Source organism: Balaenoptera ricei, chromosome 13 (assembly GCF_028023285.1).
Source record: "Balaenoptera ricei isolate mBalRic1 chromosome 13, mBalRic1.hap2, whole genome shotgun sequence".
Classification (NCBI taxonomy): Eukaryota; Metazoa; Chordata; class Mammalia; order Artiodactyla; family Balaenopteridae; genus Balaenoptera; species Balaenoptera ricei.
This window is the reverse complement of record NC_082651.1, coordinates 36698107-36714612: the sequence shown is the minus strand read 5'-3', so window position 1 is coordinate 36714612 and position 16506 is coordinate 36698107.

Below are 16506 nucleotides of genomic sequence, written 5' to 3'. Positions count from 1 at the left end.
CCGCTTACCTCGTAGCATAGGGCACTGTCCATGATCCTTAAGAAGAGTTAGTAGAAATGCCTTGCCCATCTTGCCCCTGAACCCCTTGAAAGGTACATGACTGCTGTGTTGGTGTTTAGGGGGAGCATCTCACTTACCAGGGACTGACTTCTCCCTTGATCCCTTTGTAGGGATGGAGACCTCCCCCCTGGTGATGAAAAATTCCCTGGGATTGCAACCTCCAAGCCAGACGTTTTGTGTGACACAAAGTCAAGAACTCCCCAAGTCCTGCAGTAGCAGAAACAGCCACATACTTGAGAGTAACCCACCATCTGAACTTGGGGACATTTCAGTGACAGCTCCAGTCCAGAGTGCCAGGCGTCTCCTGGCCCTGCCTCCAGCTCCAAGCCAGGGACAAATAGAGAGTAAGCACGTGGATGATATCAAAACCAAGCTTTCAAAGCCTCTGGATGCCTACCAGATCCCAACAGAGAACCAAGATCCTCCACTACTCCCTTTAGGAATCCCTGATATTCACCAGCCGCTGGCCTGCACCGATCCCCTCAGCCAAGAGGAGCAGCCTGGTTCTGAAAATGCTGATCTGGGAGAGAACAGCCGGAGTCGTCAGGACCTAGGGACACTTGAAAATGGGACTGAACCTAGCAGTGGTCTTGCAGACATTACTACACTGGCGGAGGATATTCACCTTCCCCAGCTCTTTAATCCTTTGAAAGAGCTTGATCAATCCCAAGGTCCCAACGTGATCAAAGCTAAAGACACCAGAGCCATTAAGGTGAATCAGGTGCAGGAAAAGCCAAGTGTCATAAAGGTTCCCTCTGATCAACCCAGGAAGAACAAACAGAAAGCCTCTGAGCCTATCAGTGGCGCTCCCAAGGCCAAAATCCAGCCAAAGAATCCAGAGTGCCTGTTAGGGGGAGAAGTGGTTACCTGCCACGCTGCAGTCAGTGACAGGGCTCCTGTGAACACGGCCAAGCACTCTCAAGGCAAACCTCAGAAAGCTGCATCCAGAAAGATCAGCAAAACTAAGAGCCACGGGCAGGAAAAGACCAAAAGGACCAGAGGGAGAAACAAGGCTGAAGAGAACAAGCAGTCAGGGAACAAAGTCAAGGCAGAAGAGAAGCCAGCAATCCCCCACACGAAGCGAAAGGAACACCAAACTGAGCTTCTCCAACAGAGCTTTCAAAAGCCTCGAACCTCCCTTGGCGTGCGCATGCTGGAGTCTGTGAAGGTTCTTCATGCGCTGGGGAAGAAGAATGAGACGAAAACTGGGCTCTCTTCCTGTCGGCTCTTGGGAAAGTCAAGCAACCCCAAAGACCCCCAGCCACCCCCAGCTATCCAGCCATGGCGGCATACCCCACGTGAGGGGAAGGGTCCTGAGAAAACGCAAGTCCAAGCCCAGAAACCAGACAGCAGTGCTGAAACAGAGTGTCCATCTCCAGCCCAGTATGAGCGGCCTCCTCCTGGGAAGGTCAAGTTGATACCTCTGCCTTTTTCTGCCTGGGACAAGCCTCAAGCTCGACCCGCTCCTCGGAGGCCACAGTCTCTGGCCTCACATCGGCCTGCTGGGGCTTACCGTGCCCAGCCTGGTTCTACTGACTCAGCTCAACCTGCTGCAGTCAATTCATCCCAGCCAGCTCCTGCCTCTTTGCCAGGCCCCGCCAAACCAGCTCAGCCAACTGTGACCAACCCAACCCAACCGGCTTGGACCAACCACACCCAGCCTCGTGTCCCTCAGTCTGCTGCTCCTAGGCCTGCACCCTCCAAAACTTCATCTGGCCCTCCTCTCCAGCGGGAGCCTGTTCCCCCTGCTGTGAATAAGCGCCAGGCCCCACCCAAGCTCCAAACCCAATTTCTACTCCAAGACTTCAGCAAGCAACGAGTTCCATGGAGGGAACCCAACGTGCCTGAGCCAGTCATGTCAAAGCCCATCGAACAAGAGCAGAGGCCAGAGCGAGAGGCCATGAAGAGGCGGGCTCAACAACAACGGGAGAATGCTGCCAGATACACCTCTTCGGGCAAGCTGCAATTTTTCACCGAGAGGGAAAACGAAATGGAAATTGCCGACTACTACGGATACGTCAAGTGAGAGCTGCTAGGATTCTTGGTGCCACCTTGGCTACCAGCTGTTCTTCCATACACAGGTAAGACAGGTATAGAACTGAATAAGTAAATGGAATACAATTAATAGACGAGTAACAAACCTTTCGAATTTTCAGATGCTGCTAACTGGGGCGTGAGAAAGGAAGGACTGAAAGTTGGATGGGAGAATGAAGGAAAGGGGTAAAAACTGAGCAAAGAGGAAGGAACTTGGCCCAGGGCTAGGAAGGCCAAAAGAGACGTATGGATTTAGGAAAGGAAGCAGGAGTGAGGATGAAATGGCAGAAGTAAAAAGCAAGGTCAGAGGTCTGGGTTGAAAGAACACAATTGGAGTAGAGTTGAAGGTGACAGAAGAGGAGTCTAGGTTTACTAGGAGAAATAGAAAAAGTCTCTCGGGGACGCTGGCCTTAAGTCTCACAACCACCAGATAGGTATTTCAGAAAACAAGAGGTTCAGGACACATCTCTGAAAGGTCTGAGTCGCCTTATTCAGGTGTGACTGTAGTGGGGGAATAGGGAAATCTACCAGAGAAGTGGCTAGGGCTCAGAGTTATCCTAGGGGCAGCTGACGACAGGGGCAGAGCCAAGGGAACTGCTGGATCAGGAGGCCCACGAACAAATCAGGGGCATAGCCGCCTGTCACTTCCCTGCCAGGAAGGAAGCCAGGTATATTACTATAACCAAGGCACACTGGGGTCTTTACTGTATGGAGAACTTGGCTCCTGCCCGCAATCCTACGGCTCTGCGTCACACACAGGAAGTCGGGCCTCTGGGCAACCAGAAATGGGAATGGGACTGAAGGAGATTCAGCCCACAAATATCCGACCACCAGCTTCCACCTCTGCAATCTGCCACCCTGTGTCTGCTCAACGCATCACAGAAACAAGTTTTCAAGGTGAGTATACAGACGGCAGAGAAAAGTTGAACAATGAGGTCAGCATTGAAAAATGGGGTCAAATCGACAGCTGGGAAGGGGTGTAGAGACAGGTAGAATTTAGATCCTGAGCCTTTAATAACCACTACCTTCTCTCAGTGCTCTCTGTTTTTAGACTCTATATGAGAACACCTAGGGCTTCCCTGGTGGCGCCTGCCAATGCAGGGGACACGGGTTCGAGCCCTGGTCTGCGAAGATCCCACATGCCGTGCAGCAACTAAGCGCATGTGCCACAACGACGGAGCCTGCATTCTAGAGCCCGTGAGCCTCAACTACCGAAGCCCACGTGCCTACAGCCCATGCTCCGCAACAAGAGAAGCCACCGCGATGAGATGCCCGCACACCGCAACCAAGAGTAGCCCCCGCTAGCCGCCAACTAGAGAAAGCCCGTGCACAGCAATGAGAGACCCAGTGCAGCCAAAAAAATAAATACGTAGAATAAATAAGTTCAAACAGTAAATAAATACATAAACATAAATTACAAAAAAAAAAGAACACCTAATGCAGGTGGGAAGGTGGGAGGGCCACTGTAGAGGTCATCTATGCTACATGTACAAGAACCCCGAGAGCACACCAATCGGTACCACACTTTTCACTGCTGTAGCCGATCATTCCCCCGGTACTGCCACACTGTAGCACTCCCTTCCCTCATCTACTGCTATAGTCTCTTTGGAAGGTGTTTCAGAACTCTTGTTATGAGAGTGCCAGTTGAACTGTCCTCACTTCCTTCATTTACACCAGGAGTGAAGACCTTGTGGTCCGAGATCCTGTCCAGAGAGCAAGCAGGCTAAGACTCTGTCTTTGTTGATGTATTTCATCAGAAAGGGCTCTACCCCCTCTCCTAGTTCATGGTGTGAAGTGTTCTTGGCCTCTCGGGAAAGTGGGGAGAATGGAAAGGACCCTATATGAGAATGCTAGGCTCTGTAAAACATTTCAGGTTTTTAAAAATAAGACTCATTTTGTATTGGACTGACAACAGTCCTATGAAATACAAAGAAAGCCGAGAATCAGTGACAGGAAAGGATCACCAGTAAGAACTACAACAGTCACCGCTTACCTCGTAGCACAGGGCGCTGTCCGTGATCCTTAAGAAGAGTTAGTAGAAATGCCTTGCCCATCTTGCCCCTGAACCCCTTGAAAGGTACACGACTGCTGTGTTGGTGTTTAGGGGGAGCATCTCACTTACCAGGGACTGACTTCTCCCTTGATTCCTCTGTAGTGATGGAGACTTCCCCGCTGATGAAAAATTCCCTGGGATTGCAACCTCCAAGCCAGACAGCTTTCCTATGGAATGACAGAGAACTTGTCAAGGTGAAACACCAGTCTGCGGGAGAAAGGGAAGAAGAGAATGATGGAAATCGTTTCTGGGAAACTATTTTTACATTATGTGTTGTTTGTTCCCGGTAAATAAACTGAAATCTTCTTAACAGTAAAACAAAATCGAAACCACTAAAGCCAATAATACAGGAGTATAACGTTCGAAAAAAATTTCTTTGGCTGCGCAGCATGTGGGATCTTAGCTCCCCAACCAGGGATTGAACCCACGCCTGCTGCATTGCAAGCGCAGAGTCTTCACCACGGGACCACCGGGGAAGTCCCAGGACTATCACTTTTAAAGGAGAAGGTACAAACCCCTCGGTTCTATGAACTGGAGATTTTTAGTAAGAAGTCAATATATTTGTTGTTAGGCACATTTTATGTTAGGCTGTCTCCCTGCACAGGATGCAGGCGCCTTGAGAATGGAAGTCATATCCCTCTATAGTACGTCCCTCTTCTTTCTGCTTTGCAGTTTGCTGCTCCACTTGTTCAACCCCACCTAGTAATAACCTATACTTCCCTTGTTCCTGTTTTCCCATCTGGAAAACAGACAAAAGGCCACCAAACAACGCAAAGGTCTCAACAAATAAGGGATATCCAAAACCAGAGATGGCCAGAACTTCTGTACCCCTGATGAAATAGTCCTCATACAAAACCTGATAATCAAATTCCTTAATGCTAGGAATCACAGTGAAAAATAGTATCTGAACTGACTTCTGTCAGATGAGTGAGAACTAAGGTTAATTCAGTGTATCTGAAGCATAGAAAGTGAGGGCAAAAGTGGCACAAGATGGGACTAGAGAAGCAGAGAGGATTCTAGACCACGCAGAGTCTTAAAGGCCAACAGTGTGTTTTCTATTCTCAAAACAATGTTTGTGAGCGATGTTTATGAGCACCGTTCCAACTTGCTTTGAAGGTTTCTTGTGTGAAGAGTGGATTGGAAGGAAACAAGATATATATGGACACTAGTTAGGACCTAATCGCAACAGACAGGCAAGTTCAGTATTAGGAAGTTGAGGAAGAGCTGGCTGACAGATTCCAAAGAAATTCAGGAGATGAACTGAAGCGGGCTTAATGGGGTAGGAGATGGAGGAAAGGAAGGTCTTAGGGAATTCAAGGGTTTACTGCACACATGAGCAAAGTCTCAAAATTAATCATTTGAACGTACAGAGGCGGATCTCCCAAATGACACCGGTTAGGAAGCAACGGTACGCCCTTTAGAATTCCTAGAGACAACACAAATCAACTGTTTCGATGGAAAATTCGGCGGGACTCTTGACTTCCATGGGAATACAGAGAAAAGAGACACTGATCTGGCTTGCAGGTATATTTAGGAAGTTGTTAGCCGGACATCACCTACTAGTATCATGTAAGTAGGCCGTCCGAAGTAGGAAGCTTAGGGGAAAAACCTGGAGGAAAACTTAAAAGCTGAAGCCACACCTCTACACTACACCACCTTTCACAATTTCTTCTCAGATAAGCATCATCCCCATCAGTGAAGAAACTCGTACCTCATAATAGGAAAAACAGGCCTAAAGATTCAATGTGTGTCTTGGGGGGTCCCATCTATGCGATATCTTCCTGGGACCAGAAAAGGCCCCAGGAAGATCAATCTCTGCACCCCTGAAAGCTTACCACCAAGGAAAATGACTAGGTCCATAGATTTCCTCCCTCAAACCAGCTTACCTCACACATAGATCATTAGCAACTCCGCCCTTACTCACATTATCACAGTCACAAGAGTGGTTAGGGAGAAAAGCACTGACCAGGGGAACTAAAACAGAGGCAATCCAGGCCAAGCTGGGCTGGTGGCAGATATCTGCTCCTTACGCTCGGGTGCATAATGCGACTCACCACAGTGCCTTTTTCACAGACCCTTTTGAACGTTTCTCCACAGAATCCAACAGCTCAAGTTAGCTCATGACGCTTCAAGGTCAACAGTCGTCAAGAGAAAAACATGCAATATGTCTTACAATGTTGGATTCCTTACAAACAGGACAAGGAGATAACCATGTAGACAAAACCAGAGCATTTGAAAACATCTGTATTCTACAAACACACCAGTGAATGCTATAAATAAGGTACTATGACATAAAACAAAATGAAAACTAGATGTGAGACTGTTCTCTTCAGTGTACAGACTTCATGGCAGTTGCTGCACACTATCTAGCTACTTAGATCTTTAACTCTCTGTTCTGTTAATACCAAATGAGGCCCAAGTGTGTCAACCTGTTTCCCACAGAAACCAAAAAGTCTACATGCATCTCTTTTCTCCTGTGCCCTTTTCACCTTACCTGCTCCCAATTCTCCACCAACGTCCTCCTCTTTCTCTAATTATTCTCCTCTTCATTTTGCTTGGCCTTGCCCCCAAGCATGCAAGACAGAGAGTCCTAGAGGTCCAAGATTCTAGAGTGGCTGTTTGCAAGGCGGAGGAGATTACAGTAACTGCCACACTGTATATACTTCTGTGCAAAGAAAAAGGGACAGTGTTCAGAATGTCTCTCACATATAACAAGAGCTGGAGATGGCAGGATACCTGTGTGGCCCAAGGAACTAGAGCTAGCAAATTACGGGCCAAACAATTGCAACCAAAGGCTGGAAGAGGAAAGGTCTGCAGCCAGCTCTGTCTCCTAGCTCTCTGGTATTTGCTGCCAACGGGCAGAGTCTATTTCGTGAGGCATCAAGCACTGAAAAGAAGACTCCTGCTGCTGGAAGTTGACAGGAAGTAACGTCCAATGCAAGATCAAGGCTTGTCCTCGAAGCAATGCCCATAATGGAAGAAAAAAAAACAAAGAGAAAGCGGAAGAGAAATGTTAAGTCGCAAGTCCAACCTGGCCCCCAGCCTAGCCCAGCCCAAGGAAGGTAGGAGTCAAGGAGAAGAAACTAAAAGAGAAGAGCCTTGGACCACAACATTCTCCACAAGGTACACTCAAGAAACTTCACCCTACTCTTGAACCAAGTTACAAAGAGAGCTTCTTAATCCCTACTTTGGCTCCTTAAAAGCTGCTATCAGTTCACTCATTAGACACATATGATTTCAGAACAACTGTAATAGTTCAAACTAGATGGCTCTTTCCTTCCTAAGGATTATTAATTAAATAAGATCTATATAGCTCTAAGTATATGATACATAAAATAGAATACTCTGTAGAATGTAAGTAACTCTTAGTTCAGTGTATTAATGAACGTCTGTAAGAAATGTTGCAATGATTTCCCTAATGGAAGAGCCTGGGGGAGGTAAATCTGTCTTCTAGGATTTCCTCCCCAGAGCTCAGAAACTCAGGTGTTGTTTTAGCTCTCCTACACTCTCTTCACCCAAGCCCGCCTTCCTGTTGGGGATCGGACCTCCCTATTGGCTCTCTCATACCTTTCAACTGCCTGCTTTGTGACATCACTCTCCTACCAAACCTACTACCACTTGGTAGAGTCTTGGGGTTTCCGTGGAGCTGTTTGGACCAGTAACCAGTGACCTCTGTACTGGACACGTGCGCCGTTCAGCTGCAGCCACTCAGACATCCTCTAGTGTTGTCTCCTCATCCCTTGTACCTGCAGTGGATGCTTCCTCTTCTCTGACCATGTCAGGTAAGAAAAGAAACTTTGGAAAGTTTTGCGTTCGATTTCTTTTGCCCCTAAATTGAGTAGGAGATTCAAAATAGCATGGAATAATGAGGGAAAGTATTGAACTACAAGTCTGGAGACCTAATTTCACTTTTGACTTTGACGTTTACTATCTGTGTGACTTTGGACAAATCACTGGCTGTCTCACAAAGCCTGTTGCTTTCCTTAACTGTTACGTTAGGATACCACATTGGGTTGATCACTCTGATCCCCTTCTTTTCCAGTATTGAGCCTTAAAGGGTACCCATGTAGAAAACAAAATCAGACACTTCTCAAGAGTGTTTCAACAGAAACGTAGAAAAGCCAGGGGACATAGAAAACTAGCAATATATACCAAGATGTTTCATCTCTAATGGTCTCCCTCCACTAGGATTTCGACTAGTTGAAAAGAGAGAATAGGGAGAGAGGATGGAGAGTACTGGGCTCTACAGGGAGGCACAGAGTCGAGCGTAAGGAAGTTTAGGATGGTTTTCATTAGCACAGGCCAACAGGCACCAAGAGATGGGAGAAAATGTAAGAATGAAGAGGGAAAGCATAGAGGAGCTCTCAAGAAAAACGGAGTTTGCAATGGAATGCTGATGGGAACCAAAGATTTTCAATTAAAGCAGAAACAGCACAGAGGGAAACCTGCTCAGAGCAGGGCAAAACCAAGTTGATGGTAGCAAACCCTTACATTAACAGACTAAGAAGGAAAGTAAGGCCAGAACAGGGGATCACCAGGAAAGGCAGCTTATCAGAAAAGTCATACTCCGTTTTCTTTCTTTTATTGCCTCTCTGAATACAGTTGGCCACTTGACAGTTTTGAATATAAACGTTTTAGAAATACGTTTTAGAAATGATGCCTCCTATAAACAAGCAACCACAGTGGTTATCTAGGGGGCTGCTTTTCAGTGTTTTATTCTTTCTAATTTTTAAACTAGGTAGACATTTCGCCAATTCAACATTTTAAGTGATATCTTCTAAATTGAATCAGAAGGACTATTTTCCTTTGTGTGATATGTAGGTTCTAGGGCAAGGCTGCTTTTCATTTTTACAGTTATTTCCTTCCTAACACAGAGAGCACATTGATCAACAGCCATCGTTCGCTTGTAGATCTTAGCTACCGAAGAAGAAGAAGAAGAAGAAAAAGTCAAGCCCCACATCTCTAATTCCCCCCCACTTAGGGAATTCCCTGGCGGTCCAGTGCTTAGGACTCGGTGCTTTCACGGCCAGGGCCACGCGGCGCGGCCAAAGAAACAAAACAAACAAACATCCACGTTTATCGAAAACCATATTGTGGAGTCCTGTGGATTTTCTTACATTTGAAAATCTTTTTTAATGGGATTCTAGGCATGATGGTTTTTTGAGGTTTTGGGATGCCATCTTCTTGGATGCTGAAGATGATTCTAATCTAAGTTCTAGGATAAATCCAAAAACCTTCCTGATACATTTTAAGCTTCCTTTCTGCTTATTATATAAGCTATATTCATTGAAATATATATTTCTCCTAGGCTTAATACCTCTTACTTGCTGGGTAAAAATATGAAGGAGCACAATAATGAAACTCTTTTACACTTATTATTTTGCCGTCTGCTTCGTACCGGTTTTCATTGAAATACTTGTCTATGTGTGTTGTGGCTACCTATACATGCACATTTATTGCATTCTGTTGCTTGTTATGCATTTTTTACTGACATACCTTCTCTGTCTGTATGCATTGGCTAGGAATTCATTCACCTCTATCACCTCCATCGTGTTTTCTGGTTAATAGTATTCACTAAAATAGAGTGGGCAAAATTCACTTTCATAATGTTGCATGGATGGTACAGAATGCCATTTGTTAGTAAATTCATTAGGCTTCGATACTTGCCACATACCCCAGTTTTCATTAATATCTATGGATTTCTTTTTCGTTAACGTAATATGCTTGTCATGATTTTTCTTTGTCTTTCTAGAACTTATTGTATCTTCCTCCATATAAACCATACGCAATAGATCAGCTTATTCATCTATTAATTATTACTGCTATTATTATTGGTGGTGGTGTTATAACCACTTTATAGATGAGTAATCTGAAGGAATCAGATAACTTTTCCCTTTCCAAAAGCACTTAAGAAATCCACTTTCGGGTAATCATTTTGAGGTAGGATGAGAAACCAGGCTTGAAGAGGGCAAAAATGACTCTTTCAATTCACCAGTTGGACTGAGCTGTACGTCACCTCTAGGTAATAGCGTGGGAACTGCACAAGCAAAGGGAGACACTGAAGACGACAATGGTAATAGCCGTACTGTTTTCTAATGGACAAAAAAAATGCCTATATTATAAGTTCTGTTTCTCCTGCTTTCTGGCAGTATCATGCTCAGAGTGGAGTCCTGGCAAGGAAGTCAGGATACTTAGGTTCTGAAACCTGGTAATGATACTAACATAATGAGAGAACTTGAACAAGTCAACCCGACCTCTCTGAGCCTCAGTTTCCTTACTCACGAAATGAGACTGAGAACATCGAAGTTCTCTAAGGGCCTCCTAGTTCTAAAATGCTTCCAGTCTAGGAAATAGCATAGAAGTCAATACGAGTGCAGGCTGAAGGGAAAGACAGGGCAGGGAGAAGGTTGCTTCCAGCCTAGAGAACAATCTCTGAACCACACCACTTGGCTCTTCTGCCCGTCTGTGCCCAAGATTGGGAGCACAGGCAGTTAATAGAGAAGAGTGGAAAACTGCTCAGTCCTTACAGCCATCATTAACTGTCTGATTTTGGGTTTCTCAGGAAGTAGTGATAGTAGAGGTGTCCTGATAGCAAGAACCTTCAGATGATGCCGTTCCTCAAACGTAGTGAGAATTTCTCAACCTCCCTGAGTTTGTCATGACCCTCTTGTTCTTACAGAAAATTTCCAACATCCATCTCTACTTGGAACTCTAAATTCTCTGCAGCATTCTCCTCCTGTGGTGAGCAATGCAACTTCCCTAACACGAAGTGTCTGCAACTTCTCCAGAGTCTCTGCCCCTGCCGTCAGTTCGGCATCGGCTACTGGTACCCCTTTCCAGACACTCATGGGTAGTGCCTACCTTTACCAACATTCTAGCACGACTATGTTATCTGGAGTTACTGACCACAGCCAGATCTCCACTTCAGCTGCTTCCTATCCAGGTGTTCTTGAGTGGGACATCACAGCAAGCACTGAAAAGAATTCTTCTTCACTCGGAGACTTTACTCTGGCACTCACTGACCGCCACACAGCTGCCTCCTCCATGTTTCTGGCAGCCCAGTATGATAAAACTTCAGACGCCAAGAACATGGTCCCTCTACATCCATCGCTTTCTGCCAGCCTTGCTCAGGGAACACCATCTCAGATTCCAAATCAGGGGCAGAGCCGCCTGCCACTTCCCTGCCAGGAAGGAAGCCAGGTATATTACTATAACCAAGGCACACTGGGGTCTTTACTGTATGGAGAACTTGGCTCCTGCCCGCAATCCTACGGCTCGGCGTCATACACAGGAAGTCGGGCCTCTGGGCAACCAGAAATGGGAATGGGACTGAAGGAGATTCAGCCCACAAATATCCGACCACCAGCTTCCACCTCTGCAGTCTGCCACCCTGTGTCTGCTCAACGCATCACGGAAACAAGTTTTCAAGGTGAGTATAACAAACGCCAGAGAAAGTTGAAGAATGAGGTCGGCATTCAAAAATGGGGTCAAATCGACAGCTGGGAAGGGGTGTAGAGGCAGGTAGAATTTAGATCCTGAGCCTTTAATAACCACTACCTTCGCTCAGTGCCCTCTGTTTTTAGACTCTATATGGGAACACCTAGGGCTTCCCTGGTGGCGCCGTGGTTAAGAATCCGCCTGCCAATGCAATGCGGGGGACACGGGTTCGAGCCCTGGTCTGCGAAGATCCCACATGCCGTGCAGCAACTAAGCGCATGTGCCACAACGACGGAGCCTGCATTCTAGAGCCCGTGAGCCTCAACTACCGAAGCCCACGTGCCTACAGCCCATGCTCCGCAACAAGAGAAGCCACCGCGATGAGATGCCCGCACACCGCAACCAAGAGTAGCCCCCGCTAGCCGCCAACTAGAGAAAGCCCGTGCACAGCAATGAGAGACCCAGTGCGGCCAAAAAAATAAATACGTAGAATAAATAAGTTCAAACAGTAAATAAATACATAAACATAAATTACAAAAAAAAAGAACACCTAATGCAGGTGGGAAGGTGGGAGGGCCACTGTAGAGGTCATCTATGCTACATGTACAAGAACCCCGAGAGCACACCAATCGGTACCACACTTTTCACTGCTGTAGCCGATCATTCCCCCTGTACTGCCACACTGTAGCACTCCCTTCCCTCATCTACTGCTATAGTCTCTTTGGAAGGTGTTTCAGAACTCTTGTTATGAGAGTGCCAGTTGAACTGTCCTCACTTCCTTCATTTATACCAGGAGTGAAGACCTTGTGGTCCGAGATCCTGTCCAGAGAGCAAGCAGGCTAAGGCTCTGTCTTTGTTGATGTATTTCATCAGAAAGGGCTCTACCCCCTCTCCTAGTTCATGGTGTGAAGTGTTCTTGGCCTCTCGGGAAAGTGGGCAGAATGGAAAGGACCCTATATGAGAATGCTAGGCTCTGTAAAACATTTCAGGTTTTTAAAAATAAGACTCATTTTGTATTGGACTTACAACAGTCCTATGAAATACAAAGAAAGCCGAGAATCAGTGACAGGAAAGGATCACCAGTAAGAACTACAACAGTCACCGCTTACCTCGTAGCATAGGGCACTGTCCGTGATCCTTAAGAAGAGTTAGTAGAAATGCCTTTGCCCATCTTGCCCCTGAACCCCTTGAAAGGTACACGACTGCTGTGTTGGTGTTTAGGGGGAGCATCTCACTTACCAGGGACTGACTTCTCCCTTGATTCCTCTGTAGTGATGGAGACTTCCCCGCTGATGAAAAATTCCCTGGGATTGCAACCTCCAAGCCAGACAGCTTTCCTATGGAATGACAGAGAACTTGTCAAGGTGAAACACCAGTCTGCGGGAGAAAGGGAAGAAGAGAATGATGGAAATCGTTTCTGGGAAACTATTTTTACATTATGTGTTGTTTGTTCCCGGTAAATAAACTGAAATCTTCTTAACAGTAAAACAAAATCGAAACCACTAAAGCCAATAATACAGGAGTATAACGTTCGAAAAAAATTTCTTTGGCTGCGCAGCATGTGGGATCTTAGCTCCCCAACCAGGGATTGAACCCACGCCTGCTGCATTGGAAGCGCAGAGTCTTCACCACGGGACCACCGGGGAAGTCCCAGGACTATCACTTTTAAAGGAGAAGGTACAAACCCCTCGGTTCTATGAACTGGAGATTTTTAGTAAGAAGTCAATATATTTGTTGTTAGGCACATTTTATGTTAGGCTGTCTCCCTGCACAGGATGCAGGCGCCTTGAGAATGGAAGTCATATCCCTCTATAGTACGTCCCTCTTCTTTCTGCTTTGCAGTTTGCTGCTCCACTTGTTCAACCCCACCTAGTAATAACCTATACTTCCCTTGTTCCTGTTTTCCCATCTGGAAAACAGACAAAAGGACACCAAACAACGCAAAGGTCTCAACAAATAAGGGATATCCAAAACCAGAGATGGCCAGAACTTCTGTACCCCTGATGAAATAGTCCTCATACAAAACCTGATAATCAAATTCCTTAATGCTAGGAATCACAGTGAAAAATAGTATCTGAACTGACTTCTGTCAGATGAGTGAGAACTAAGGTTAATTCAGTGTATCTGAAGCATAGAAAGTGAGGGCAAAAGTGGCACAAGATGGGACTAGAGAAGCAGAGAGGATTCTAGACCACGCAGAGTCTTAAAGGCCAACAGTGTGTTTTCTATTCTCAAAACAATGTTTGTGAGCGATGTTTATGAGCACCGTTCCAACTTGCTTTGAAGGTTTCTTGTGTGAAGAGTGGATTGGAAGGAAACAAGATATATATGGACACTAGTTAGGACCTAATCGCAACAGACAGGCAAGTTCAGTATTAGGAAGTTGAGGAAGAGCTGGCTGACAGATTCCAAAGAAATTCAGGAGATGAACTGAAGCGGGCTTAATGGGGTAGGAGATGGAGGAAAGGAAGGTCTTAGGGAATTCAAGGGTTTACTGCACACATGAGCAAAGTCTCAAAATTAATCATTTGAACGTACAGAGGCGGATCTCCCAAATGACACCGGTTAGGAAGCAACGGTACGCCCTTTAGAATTCCTAGAGACAACACAAATCAACTGTTTCGATGGAAAATTCGGCGGGACTCTTGACTTCCATGGGAATACAGAGAAAAGAGACACTGATCTGGCTTGCAGGTATATTTAGGAAGTTGTTAGCCGGACATCACCTACTAGTATCATGTAAGTAGGCCGTCCGAAGTAGGAAGCTTAGGGGAAAAACCTGGAGGAAAACTTAAAAGCTGAAGCCACACCTCTACACTACACCACCTTTCACAATTTCTTCTCAGATAAGCATCATCCCCATCAGTGAAGAAACTCGTACCTCATAATAGGAAAAACAGGCCTAAAGATTCAATGTGTGTCTTGGGGGGTCCCATCTATGCGATATCTTCCTGGGACCAGAAAAGGCCCCAGGAAGATCAATCTCTGCACCCCTGAAAGCTTACCACCAAGGAAAATGACTAGGTCCATAGATTTCCTCCCTCAAACCAGCTTACCTCACACATAGATCATTAGCAACTCCGCCCTTACTCACATTATCACAGTCACAAGAGTGGTTAGGGAGAAAAGCACTGACCAGGGGAACTAAAACAGAGGCAATCCAGGCCAAGCTGGGCTGGTGGCAGATATCTGCTCCTTACGCTCGGGTGCATAATGCGACTCACCACAGTGCCTTTTTCACAGACCCTTTTGAACGTTTCTCCACAGAATCCAACAGCTCAAGTTAGCTCATGACGCTTCAAGGTCAACAGTCGTCAAGAGAAAAACATGCAATATGTCTTACAATGTTGGATTCCTTACAAACAGGACAAGGAGATAACCATGTAGACAAAACCAGAGCATTTGAAAACATCTGTATTCTACAAACACACCAGTGAATGCTATAAATAAGGTACTATGACATAAAACAAAATGAAAACTAGATGTGAGACTGTTCTCTTCAGTGTACAGACTTCATGGCAGTTGCTGCACACTATCTAGCTACTTAGATCTTTAACTCTCTGTTCTGTTAATACCAAATGAGGCCCAAGTGTGTCAACCTGTTTCCCACAGAAACCAAAAAGTCTACATGCATCTCTTTTCTCCTGTGCCCTTTTCACCTTACCTGCTCCCAATTCTCCACCAACGTCCTCCTCTTTCTCTAATTATTCTCCTCTTCATTTTGCTTGGCCTTGCCCCCAAGCATGCAAGACAGAGAGTCCTAGAGGTCCAAGATTCTAGAGTGGCTGTTTGCAAGGCGGAGGAGATTACAGTAACTGCCACACTGTATATACTTCTGTGCAAAGAAAAAGGGACAGTGTTCAGAATGTCTCTCACATATAACAAGAGCTGGAGATGGCAGGATACCTGTGTGGCCCAAGGAACTAGAGCTAGCAAATTACGGGCCAAACAATTGCAACCAAAGGCTGGAAGAGGAAAGGTCTGCAGCCAGCTCTGTCTCCTAGCTCTCTGGTATTTGCTGCCAACGGGCAGAGTCTATTTCGTGAGGCATCAAGCACTGAAAAGAAGACTCCTGCTGCTGGAAGTTGACAGGAAGTAACGTCCAATGCAAGATCAAGGCTTGTCCTCGAAGCAATGCCCATAATGGAAGAAAAAAAAACAAAGAGAAAGCGGAAGAGAAATGTTAAGTCGCAAGTCCAACCTGGCCCCCAGCCTAGCCCAGCCCAAGGAAGGTAGGAGTCAAGGAGAAGAAACTAAAAGAGAAGAGCCTTGGACCACAACATTCTCCACAAGGTACACTCAAGAAACTTCACCCTACTCTTGAACCAAGTTACAAAGAGAGCTTCTTAATCCCTACTTTGGCTCCTTAAAAGCTGCTATCAGTTCACTCATTAGACACATATGATTTCAGAACAACTGTAATAGTTCAAACTAGATGGCTCTTTCCTTCCTAAGGATTATTAATTAAATAAGATCTATATAGCTCTAAGTATATGATACATAAAATAGAATACTCTGTAGAATGTAAGTAACTCTTAGTTCAGTGTATTAATGAACGTCTGTAAGAAATGTTGCAATGATTTCCCTAATGGAAGAGCCTGGGGGAGGTAAATCTGTCTTCTAGGATTTCCTCCCCAGAGCTCAGAAACTCAGGTGTTGTTTTAGCTCTCCTACACTCTCTTCACCCAAGCCCGCCTTCCTGTTGGGGATCGGACCTCCCTATTGGCTCTCTCATACCTTTCAACTGCCTGCTTTGTGACATCACTCTCCTACCAAACCTACTACCACTTGGTAGAGTCTTGGGGTTTCCGTGGAGCTGTTTGGACCAGTAACCAGTGACCTCTGTACTGGACACGTGCGCCGTTCAGCTGCAGCCACTCAGACATCCTCTAGTGTTGTCTCCTCATCCCTTGTACCTGCAG